This window comes from Tursiops truncatus, chromosome 12, assembly GCF_011762595.2.
Source record: "Tursiops truncatus isolate mTurTru1 chromosome 12, mTurTru1.mat.Y, whole genome shotgun sequence".
NCBI classification, from domain to species: domain Eukaryota; kingdom Metazoa; phylum Chordata; class Mammalia; order Artiodactyla; family Delphinidae; genus Tursiops; species Tursiops truncatus.
Window position 1 is genome coordinate 50,828,127 of NC_047045.1, and position 12,847 is coordinate 50,840,973.

At 35.8% G+C, this 12,847-nt stretch overlaps 1 long non-coding RNA gene across 1 annotated transcript in view; it reads right to left on the minus strand.

Moving 5' to 3' along the window:
• Positions 1–2,908: 2,908 nt before the first annotated feature.
• Positions 2,909–12,847, minus strand: part of LOC141276095 (uncharacterized) — a 61,925-nt gene continuing 51,986 nt past the window's right edge. Inside the window, exon 3 of the long non-coding RNA XR_012325040.1 lies at positions 2,909–3,015. This is a non-coding gene — a long non-coding RNA (uncharacterized lncRNA). The remainder of the gene's footprint in view (positions 3,016–12,847) is intronic.

Sequence of the window (12,847 nt, forward strand, 5' to 3'; positions counted from 1 at the left end):
TTTCTCTCTTCCTACACTTTCCCCATCTCTTCACTAAGTTCTTATGTCTATTTTCACTTATTCAATACTTCATAGAAGTCGATTTGCTTGTTTAAGATCATGGTTATCTATTTTATTTGCTCTACCACATTGCTTTTCTCGTCCATGATCACCATCTGCCATTTGTTTTTCTTATTTCTTTTCTCCTTGTTCCTTATAATATCCTTATATAGATCTTATGCTCATACTATTTTAATATTTCATCTTTAAATGGTGAGTTTCATCCTAGACTTGGTAATTAAAGGAGATTCATATGGAGAAATATCTAGCACCATGTTCTATCTATCTGAAAATTTCCTTTTGACCTTGGATATTTTGGGGGGCGGGGGTGCGGCTGTGTCATTTTTATTTCATTTCTCCTTAGCCAGTGAGATTTTTCCCACTCCTTACTGCCCCACCAAAGTTTTTTTATTTCTCCTGTTTTCTCTTTTATTCTACTACCATAGATTCCTTCCTTCCTAAATGAACTTATTTTCATGATGCTTCAGTTAACCCTACCTCTGCTTTTCAAACCCAAATTAGGTCCAGAGAAGCACTGCAACGTTGTCTACCAATGATTTTAATGATTGCAAATAAGGAATTGAGGTTTTCACCTCCAAGTGTACTCTTTCCCATTGAGAAGTGGATTTTGCTGGTTCTATTGGGGATCTACAACCAAGGCAAACCCTCTTTGCTTCCTCCTAAATGTACTATTATTTTATCTCCAGTAATTTATGTCAGCCTTTCCTCCAATTTCATCTAGGATTTAGCTATTCCCTAATTTTGCTAAAAATGAGATTGTGTAGTTTTGTTTTCTTTCTCCTCATTCCTTTTGGATGATTTCAAGGAATAGAATAGGGAAAATGCCAACTTCCACTTCCATCTTGCGACTGGAAGCCCAGTGTTATAACTTGCATTTCATCGATCACTCCATGTTACTAGGAATTTACCCAACATGCCATGAACTTTCTTATCTTTCTGTCTTTGCTCATGTATATAATTCTACATGAAATATTCTCAGCACCATTCCCCATAAATGCTTGTATCTAGCTGGTACCGATTCATCCACTAAAACTCAGCTTAGGTGCATCTCCTTTATGGCATTTCCCTGACAGCCTCCCCTTCTTTCCTTGACTAATTCCTAACATTAAGTGTGATGACTTAACTACTCTCTATGTAACCTATGCATTTTTGCAAGAGTGCATTTGCCTCATTGTATTGTCTGTTGTATTTTATTAACCTCCCAAACCATCCTAAGCTTCTTGAGGACAGTGAGTGTGTCTTAGGCATTTTTGTATCCTCAGGCTAAAAAAACATTAGGCCTTTGATAGGCAATCAATAAAGTTAGTTGAATGAATAAATGTATTATTTACAAAAAAACCCCTGAAAATATTGGTAACTGATGTGTGATCAGTAACATCACACTCCTGAACATAAATTCAACTAGAATTTAAAGTTTTTAGAAAGTTTGACAAATAATTGTTCATAACTATAAAAAGTAGCAATTCAGTTCAGGGAATATAGATTTGTGTGAATAAGATTACGAGTGGATCTATTTATTTCTTAGAGATCTCCATAGCAAGTCCATTTGCTGTTCAATGGAAATGTAATTTTTGTTGCTTCCAGTAACCCATGCTCCCCACCTGTGATCTGTCAGCAAGTAGTGCTATTTCTGTCTTTTGTATCCTCATCAGCAATAATTATTGCAATTGTATCTTAGCTGACAATTCTCATTCTGTAGTGTAAGAAAGAAATTCTATTATTCTTTCTGCAATAAATAAATAACTGGAAAATTCAGCTTTTTAGTAAAATTTTAAAGGTAAGTATACTTTCATACAATCTAGAATCATATATCTTAGTGTTAAGTTTAAGGGTACAGTGTTTTGCTTTTAGCCCCTTGGGAAAAGTATCTCTGACATATAGCAATATAAATCTGACATATATTTTCTTCAGTTGTGCATGAGCAAAACTGCACTGAATTTGGTTGTTTACTCTATAAACCTTTTAGAATTAAAAACAAGCACATAAAAAAGAGTATCATATGATTTTTTTAAAAAATTGTTTTTGCTTTGTTTTGAGGAAAAGGTAGTACTACATAGACTGCATACTATTCTTCATTTACTATAAAGAATAAATATAAAAGAACACATTTTATTGTTCAACCAAATAAAAGATATAATAAAACTAGTTAAATATATGTGTATTGATAGGAATAATAAAAATTATGTTGCATGATAATTAGTTATAAATAATAGGTTCTATGCTTACAGTTGCCATCTTTATTTATTTAATTTTTGGCTGCATTGGGTCTTCATTGCTGTGCGTGGGCTTTCTCTAGTTGCGGCGAGCAGGGGCTACTCTTCGTTGACGTGCGCGGGCTTCTCATTGCGGTGTCTTCTCTTGTTGCAGTTGCAGAACACGGACTATAGGCACACAGGCTTCAGTAGTTGTGGCCCACGGGCTCAGCAGTTGTAGCTTGTGGGCTCTAGAGTAGTTGTGGTGCATGGGCTTAGCTGCTCCGCAGCATGTGGCATCTTCCCGGACCAGGGCTTGAACCGTGTCCCCTGAATTGGCAGGTGGATTCTTAACCTCTGTGCCACCAGAGAAGCCCCAGTTGCCATCTTTATCTGTGTGTGAAAAATAGAAGGTAAACATGTGTTTTATGTAATGTTTGACTAAGTGCATGGTGCTTAAACAGTTTACCAATATATATAGAGAGAATATTTTTTGATATTTTACTTGTAGAAGAGTGAGTTTTAAACAAAGAAAGCAGTTAAGACTTCTGTGACAAAAAATTGATACCTTTATCACACTGCTCCAATACTTCTATGTTATTTTTAAACAATTATCTGCTCTACCGTCCCTAATCCAGCCTTGATTAGATAAACCACTCTACCTTAAGCTGTTCAACTATCATTTCCGTATGGTGGTGTTTAGGGGGTCTTGGTCCATTTCTGAGAGAGATAGAGAGACAGTGGCAGATATCTCATCAAATTCCTAGGAGTGAAACAAATGGAAAACATTAGAAATGGAGTACTGCCATCAAGAATAAACAAAACCAACATGTTTATCATGAAACTCAAGCAATCACTCAAATCTTTAGTAGTGTATGCTTACAGAATTTTCATCAAGGTACAAAAAAAATCTAAGGAAACTATGAGCACTTTGGTAAAACACGTCAATCATAAAATTGCTACTAGGTTGATATCCTGCTTCATATGTATGTATTTCCTTGCTTGATCATGAGGAAATTTAATGATGATTAAGGGTTCAGTCTCTCTTTTTTTTTTTTTTGCGGTACGTGGGCCTCTCACTGTTGTGGCCTCTCCCGTTGCGGAGCACAGGCTCCTGACACGCAGGCTCAGCTGCCATGGCTCATGGGCCCAGCCGCTCCGCGGCATGTGGGATCTTCCCGGACCGGGGCACGAACCCGTGTCCCCTGCATCGGCAGGCAGACTCTCAACCACTGCGCCACCAGGGAATCCAAGGGTTCAGTCTCTTGAGCAAACTGCTTAAACAGTTTTACCTTGGTTCCCTCATTTGTGAAACACGGAAAATTTGAGTATGACTTTATAGGGCTCTTATGATGATTAAAAGATATAATATGTCTAATATGTGTAGTGGCACAAAGTAAATGCTCAAGAAGGTGCTGTATTATTTTCCTATGGCTGCTGTAACAAATTACCACAAACTTAGTGGTGTAAAGGAACACAAATTTACTATCTTATAGTTTTGAAGGTCAGAAGTCCAAAATAGGTCTCACTGGGCTAAAATCAAGGTGTTGGTAGGACTGTGTTCTTTCTGGAAGCTTTGGGGAGAATCCATTGCCTTGCCTTTTCTAACTTCTGGAGGTTGTCCACTTTCCTTGGCTTACAATCCCTCATCACTTCAACTTCTACTGTGTTGTCATATTTCTCTCTCTGACTCTCCCTTTATTTTATAATGATTCTTGTGATTATGTTGGGCCCAACTGGATAATCTAGGCTAATTTTCTATTTCCAGATTATAAACTTAATCATACCTGAAAAATCCCCTTTGCCTTGTAAGGTAACATACTCACAAGTTCTGGAAATTAGGATGTGGCCTTTTTTGTAGGGGCCATTATTCAACCTACTACACATACTGTGATTTTGGCAATAACTGCAGAGTATGTCATTGTCTGGTTAATGAGTTTTTTATTCTCCTTAATCTTTACATAATTTTTGTCTGTGGAAAATAACTTTTAAGAAAAGATTTCAATATTATTCAGAAATAAATAACACATTTGCAAAATATATACTTGAAAATTTTAATGAAGCTTCTGGCTTGTTTTTTAAGGTCTTCTCTGGAGAAGCATACCGTTATACATTTAAGTAATGTGTAGTCTTCACCACGTCCCAAACACTATACCCAGCAGTTAATCACACAATACCTATGCAATTTACTGTATTTGCAAAATGAAAACATGCCCTTTACATAGTAGGTATGTTTAAGTAAATGTTTGCTGAATTAATTAATGAATTACAGAGCTGGTGTGATATGAACTTGACTATTCCTTTTAGTTCTGTTTCCCTGCTTGAATACCCCACTATAGTATAAATTACATAAGGTCATAGATTATTTTATATGCTCTAATAGTTTTATTTTATATGTCTGATAGTACTCATCATGCATCTACATATAATATACATTCGATAAACACTTATAAATGAGTGAATTTAAGAGTGAACTTGATGGCAGGGGGAGATAAGAGAAGGTGGATTTGGATGACACTAAGTACTTACTTAGGGTCCCTTTTTGCCTTCTCTTACTCTTGCAGTGAAAATATCTCTTTAGGAGATGAAAAATTTCTTATGTCTTTCAAAATTATTTTCTTGGAAAATAATCTAAGTTACTAAAATCTGGAAATCATGTTTATTTTTTCCCAGATTGATTATTATTTTCTATGAAAAAAATCGAGCAAGTACATTGATAGTCTTAAATAAATAGCTATTATTAAATCTCACAATATTAACAAATTTAGAGATAAGCAATCTGTGACATTAACCGTTGAGAAAATCTCCTAGAGTTTTCTTCCTACTTCCTATCCCATCCCCCCAAATTCCAGTAAAATAGAAGGGCTTTAATGCTGTTGGGGAGGAAGAAAGGTTTCTCTACCCTTCCAGGTTCTTGGGGCTGGTCAAAGAATTAAATTAACATGAGATAGATTAACCAGAGAAAAATCAAACAAAATTTTAATAACATACACCCTTGGGTGAGACCCAGAAAAACTGAGTGACTTGTCAAAATGACTAAAACCCTCACCTTAAGTACTATCTTCAGCTAAAGACAAAAGAAGATGTTGGGGGTGGTGGCTTGGGACTTCAAAGGGGAGGAAGGCAATTCACATGGAGATGGCAAATCAAAAGTTTGGTAAACAAATGTTTGCTAGGCCGCACAGAGACAATAGGACACAGAGTCTCTGATCTCTAAGTTTTCCCCACAATACCTAGCCTATGTTCATTGCAGACATCTCTGGTAATAGCTCTATTCTTGTAATTAACCCTCTAAATTCTTTAGGCAGTTAGGGGAAAGGTCAAAGTTTCTTCCTGAGTTTTTTGGGCCTTGATTATTTTTAGCTAGAAATAATCTGAATGCTAAAGAGATATTTGGGGATGGCAAGTTCTGCTCCCCTACAATACAAAGCAGTATTAAATTAAACTCTAGCTCACAAAGCAAATTTTCATTTTCTATTTTGTTCATCCTCAGTGATAGAAAGGGTAATGAGTGTGGTATATTATGATAAAATATCTCAACAAAACTTCACTTGTCTAATGAATGGGACATGAATGGGACCTGAAAACATTTGCCCTCTTCTGTACCTAGGTGAGTAGAACAAGTGACTACCTTGGAAACAAAATTTGAATCTATGATTTGTCTTAGAATTTAATTGAGAAAGCCAGAAATTTGAATTGCCACAAATTGTAACATTTAGAAAGCCAGGAACGTGAGATGCCACGAATTTTAACTAAGAAAATCCTTGCAGCCTTGAAGAATTTAAAAACTTTTCCTCTTAGCTTTTAGAAATATTAAGTCAATTTAAAGGTTCACAGTGTTCAAATCGTCCGCTATTTCAGCAGGTATCAGCCTTGATTTAGAAAATTGGGATTAAAGAGATGTGGAGAAGGAAGCAAATCTTTCAGAAAGTATGGTTGCTTAATTCATGAGATGCTTTCAAGTCATTGAAGAGAGAAGCAAAAAAACAAACTGAACTGAAAAAATAAAGCATGATTGTGAATGTTATGTAAGTGCATGAAAAGTAAAACACTTTACCCATAGTGTGATTACAAATAATTCCATATTATAGGTACATCTTGTTTGTCATTTGCTGTTCCCAAAACTCACAGACAATTTTTAAATTGGTATTTACTTACAAGTAAAAATAAAAATTTTCTATTGCATATACTGCCTCTTCCAAAATTGCCTGCAGCCAATGTTAATTGCAAACGGGTTGATTTTTGATTCTTTAAGAGCTCTTCATTGTTTCCTCAATAATACCCTCTTCTGTAGGCACTGGTAAGGGAAGGTCATAAATTCTTTTGACTTCTACAGCTTGACCTTTCTTTTTTATTTAAAGACAGAATGTAGGCTTCATAAAAAGCAGACATTATAATCCTTGAAAGATTTGTGTGGGCATTATTTATGCCAACCAAAAAATATGGTAACTTTTATATAAATAAAACCAATGTTTTGTCTGAGAAAGTAGAACAGTAAGAACAGTGAGAAATAGGAGAACTATTTCTTCTAGAAATAAAATGTTGATTCTATATATATTTATCTTTGAATTAGAATTTCAGTTTCAAATAAGAGTTTTATTCTATATAGATATTCAAATTTTATCTTGAAATTATACATTAAAACACTTGAAAGTTGGGTTAGTATATTTAAGATTAAAGAACCCTGACTTATTTTATAAGGTTGTTGGTATGTCCTGGGGTAGGGGAGAAATATAGAGTACAAAATAGGCTGCAATTTAAAAGAGATTGTGTATATTATCTGTTTGCAGTAGTAAGGTTTAGTCCTGTCCAATGCAAAGTAATTGAATACAATAGATGCACTTTAAAATCTTACCATTCTGACATTGGTTTTAAATTATAATCAGATTTGTTTTTTCTTAATACTCTAGGCAGTGCTTGAATTATTAGAGGTAATATTTTGTCCATTAATGACTTTTTATTTTGTAACACATATTTACATTTTTTTTTAAATTTTTTTATTTTTGCGGTACGCCGGCCTCTCACTGTTGTGGCCTCTCCCGTTGAGGAGCACAGGCTCCGGACGCACAGGCTCAGCGGCCGTGGCTCACGGGCCTAGCCACTCCGCGGCATGTGGGATCTTCCTGGACCGAGGCACGAACCCATGTCCCCTGCATCAGCAGGCGGACTCTCAACCACTGTGCCACCAGGGAAGACCCCATATTTACTTTTAAAACATGAGAACCAAATTAAGAGAGCTGACACTAATGGATGATATTCCATTTCGAAAGTAAAAATCTGGGCTTCCCTGGTGGCACAGTGGTTAGGAATCTGCCTGCCAATGTAGGGGACACAGGTTCGAACCCTGGGCCTGGAAGATCCCACATACTGCGGAGCAACTGAGCCCGTGCACCACAACTACTCTAGAGCCCATGAGCTGCAACTACTGAGCCTGCGGGCCACAAGTACTGAAGCCCGCACACCTAGAGCCTGTGCTCTGCAACAAGAGAAGCCACCACAATGAGAAGCCCGTGCACCACACCACTTGCCGCAACTAGAGAAAGCCCGCACGCAGCAACAAAGACCCAACTCAGCCAAAAATAAATAAATTAATTAATTTTTTAAAAAAGTAAAAGCCAACAAGAATATTTTAGTTGATTATTTTACAAGTTAGTTCCTCGGTTTTGTATTTGATTTAGAAACACAGACATTTATTCCAGGGTAGTAAAAGTAATCATATAGCTGCTTTTCCTCTATATGACTTTTAACATTGTCATCAATCATAATAATAACAATAATAATCATATATTAATCTAAAACCTGTATTGTATGCAAACCATTATTATAAATATTTATATGTGTTAATTCATTTAATCCTCATTGCAACTCCATCAGGAAAAATATTATTAATATTTCTATTTTACAGATGAGGAATCTGAAGCCTGGAGAAATCAAATGACTTGTCCAAGGCTACTCAGTCAGTAAGTGGGAGAACTTCAGGTAGCCAATTACAGGAAGAGGGATTTTATTTGTTTCTGTTGAAAGAAGGAGTCCTGAAATAAAAAAGGAGCCAAAATAAAGAGATCTTTTCAAACAGGTTTGGTACTTTCCCTATTAGAGATTCACATCACACATTACTTTTTAGAGGCTTTGAGAAATGATGTGATAAAGCTATTAAGCCAGTGTTTCTCATATTTATATGACCTCAGGACTTTCTATCTTCTGAAACAAAAAAAGACAACCTACATCACATCCCATGGATTATGTATAGGGAAACACTGTTAAAATATACTCTTTTAGAATGTGGTAACTAGGTGGTTTATATTTCCACTGAGAATAAAATTAGACAAAATGGGAAAACTGGATTAACCTATTACATGAGATATAAATAAGAGATCTAAGTAAGAATTTACACACTAAAATTATTTCCCAAAGGAAAATTAGAATCTTGTTTTAAAAATAGAACAGATAGTCATCAATAAAGTATTTATTTGAAGGGTTTGGGTTAAAATATCAGAACAAACTAACATGTCAAAGCATTATTCTCTAGGTAAAAGGCAGATGTATCAGCAATAAAAACAACATGAAATGCTCTGGAATAATTTGGAGTCTGGATAAAATCAATAGTATGTGACTGGAATAAAAAAATTAGGATCCAAGGGAAGCACACACAGCAAACAAGAAACAAGCAACAAAGGAGTGGTTAATGCGTTTCCAAGTCAAAGCTAGAAAAGAGCAGAGATGGTTAAAGACGGCTAGTTTCACGGCAGAAACGTCAAAAGCAGTGTTACTTCGGTGACTGAAGTCATCTTCAGCAGAAGATGAAGTTCAGGTTTATGACCTGAAGGGTGGTGATAGAAATCCTTAGCAGATTGAAGAGTGCCTGAGGATTGAAACACTCAACTGCATCTGCTGATGTCTTCTTTGTCATGAATTAACAATGAGTGTGCTTGAATCAATTGAGAATAAGGGAGACATGATGCCCCCTTTCTGCTTCGTGGTCTTCTAGTTAGAGGAATTAGTGTTAATAAGTTTTTAATTTTTTGGAAGAATGTTTGATCACAGATAAAATCTACACTATGACTATTTTTCTTGTATATTTTACTTTTTAAAAGTGCAACATTTTAAAACTTTCTTAGTTGAAATAATTTCAAATTTACAGGAAAGATATAAAAATAATATAAAGAAAATTAATTGCTCCAATACTATCTATAGGGCACATTCAAATTTTGCCAATTATCCTAATGTTATCTTTTATAATAGATAGATAGATAGATAGATACATAGATAGATAGATAGATAAAAGAATCTGGTCCAGGATCCAATGAAGGATTACATGTTGCTTTTAGCTGTCATGTCTCTTTATTACCCTCCATTCTGGAACTCATCCTCATTCTTTCTTTTTCTTTCATGACCCTTTTATTTTTTGAAGAATGCAGTCTAGTTAATCTGTAGAATGCCTTTCATGTCTGGATTTTGATTCAATTTTTCCTACTACTAGTGATAATAACTTTTATCACTTGTTTAAAGTTGTATCTGCGAAGTTTCTCCTTTGTAAACTTTCTGTTTTTCTCTTTGTAATTAATAAGTATTTTGAAAGGAGTTATTTTGAGATTATGTAAATATCTTGTTCTCAATAATTATTTACCCATTCATTTCAGCATTTATTGGAAGTTCTTACCTCAATATATATTTACTATCATGGTTGCCAAATTGTGATTTTCTAATTTCATCATTCTTTCTACATTCTAGTTGCATCCTTCTGGAAGTCATAGCTTTCTTGCCCCTCTCTTATTTATGTATTCATATGATATATGTATATGTGTATACACATACATGCTTATAGAGTTCTATTGATTTAAGGGGTTGATGATCATTGATATAATTATTTATTTTGATGCTCAATTTGCTACTTATTTGGCAAATGGGATGTTCCTCCCTCGAGGCTGGACCTTATTTTTGACATCTCCCCATCACTTTCGTTTTAGCCCTTCTGTACTTTCTGGCACAAGATCTTCCAGGTTCATATTGTTCTTTCATTTCACCAAGTAGCTCTCATTCTATATAGTGGAGAATTCTATTTAGAAGCTAAGATCTGAGCAGTAGGTTTGCTCACTGCCCCTGGGATGCAATTGCTTCTAGGCTTTCCCACCAGGCAGAGAAAATATGTCTATCTATCTATCTATCTGTCCATCCATCTATATTCACACATAAACATTTATATCTATTTCTACATCTACCTCTATATATAAAGTAGCATGCATTCATAGTGACAACTCCAACTACAATTCAATACCACAGGGCTGATTCTGACCTTTGGCTTTTCCATATTTGTAACTCCTTTTTCTAATAGTGAGAAATCTGGTTCCCTTTATTCTCAATTTACTTACTTGTTCATTCTTCCTGTATGTAATCAAACTACTGACCCAGCTATGCCCTGCCCACTTCAACAGCCCCAATAATCTCCTTGGCTCTACCAGTGTCACTGGCCTTGGCTGCTTCAAGGGAAAAGAAGTGAAAGGAATCAACAAATATTTTTTAACTAATGGAAGGGGGAAGAGGAAAAAACTTTTTTTAAACAAGGGAATTTTTAAAAATCAACTCTGTCCTCTTAAAATATTACTCATCATTGAATGAGTTAGGTTTTCTTAGACTGGTCACTTGTCAGAGGTTCCTTTGGGGGAAGAAGACAAGGTAGAGTTTTAAGCTAGCAAGTTTTCATAGTGCAAGGGCTTTCTCTTCTTCTGTCACAGAGTCATGCTGCTTCCTGCAAATATAACTTTTCTTTATGATTCTTTTTATAGCCCCACCTCTTCTTAGGAGGAAAGATATGCCAACTCAATCTAGCTAGTCCTTGCACCAAAGATCATAAACTAGGAATATTACTTATTGATTTCAGGATGACCCCCATTTTCAGGAAGTATATTTTTGCTGGTGCTTTTTGAGATCTATTTTCCCTGGGCCCCTGCTCTTGAGACTTCTCTCCAGGGATCCTTGTTTCCCCTGTCTCCTTCGTGATCTCAATGAATGTCATCTGCTTTTGGCAGTTTACATATAAAATGGAGTATGGAAGTTAAATACGTTTCCAAGTTCTCCAAAAAAGTTTGGGAACTTATAAAAGCTTCTTCCTGTAGCCTGTGAATAATTCCCACAAGGAGGGGGAAACACTTTATGCAGTGATGTTCATAGTTGTCACATGTTGGGTTCCCCAAGAAGACTCTGACATGAGGTTTAACATAAGGATGTTTATTAGGTTGTGCCTTGGGATCAATAGCTGCAGTAAGAAGGAGAAGGAAACAAGAATGGGCAGAGACTCAATGCAGCCTCAGCTGACTCCATGCGGCAGCTCTTGACTTGCTCGAGTGGGGCTAAGGTGACCAGACATTTATATCCCAGCATCAATCAGTTGTCAGTATAGGGCTCTAGAAGGGGCATGGTGACAGGCAAGCCAAGGCTTCCTGCAGGGCCTGACAGCTGAAGGCTAACTGAAGACAGCACTTCCCACAGCTGAGGCAAGTCTTTTCTTGAAAATAGATCTCCTCACAGTGTCCTGGTGGATGTATTCTGAATAGGCACTCTTCTGGACACTAGTCTTCATCTGATTTCAAAGCTGTTCATGACAGCTTTGACAATGTAAAGCTTGTCATTTACATGACAATGTAAAGAATCACTGTCTTACTGGGAATATTTATTATGTCTATACCTTGACTGTTTTTATCTAGAAAACTTTGAGCTGAAGTTAATTTCTGAAACTACTTGCTAAAGATAAGTACTCTGTTTTTACAGTTGGCAAATTTCCTTTAGTTGTATGTGAGGATTATGAGTACTGAAAACCACCTATAACTTTATTACATTACTAAAAGTGAATATCCACCAAGTGTGGTTTGGTTACACAGGTATTTCTGAAACATTTGGAGGTTTTATTCAGAGGCTTTAAGCCATTTGTCCCAGTTCCTGAGAAAGTATTGCTTAGAACCAAGAGGGGGCAGCAGAGGGCTACCAGAGCAGTGCCCTAGAGGTAGAGGACACAGTGAGGATTCTGGCTTGGTCTTGGAGATACAGATAAATAGATTCATCTACTTACGCTAAATACAGAAGGTGATGTTTGTATACTGGGTGAATCACCAGTTTTTCACTGGTAGTACTTATGGGATTAAAAACTCTGAAAAGAGGAAAAGAAAGTAGAATCCAAGTTTTAGGGAAGTCATGAGCTTCTTTTGGATCTATGACCTAGGGTGATTTCTGGACTCTAAATCTGCATTACCATTGAGTACCTAGGAAACAATATGGGACCAAAGACAGGCTCAGTAATTTTTCCAGAATTATATTTTGTTTCCACTAATTCCTGGACCAGAATAAGGAATATCAGAGATATTATTCCAAACAAAAATTTCCCCCAAAGACCAGCTTTTTCTTTTATAAATCAAACTACCTTTTTATTCAGTTTCCACTTTATTATTTTCATTGCTCTAACATTTTATGTTTTATTTTCGTTAAAGTGCTTGTTCTTTTAAATTATTTTTCCCTATTAAATAATTAAGTATAAGAGGTTATGCATTTGCCTCCATATAACTTTGCCATGTCTTCTACATTTTAATAGAACGAGTTCTTATTTT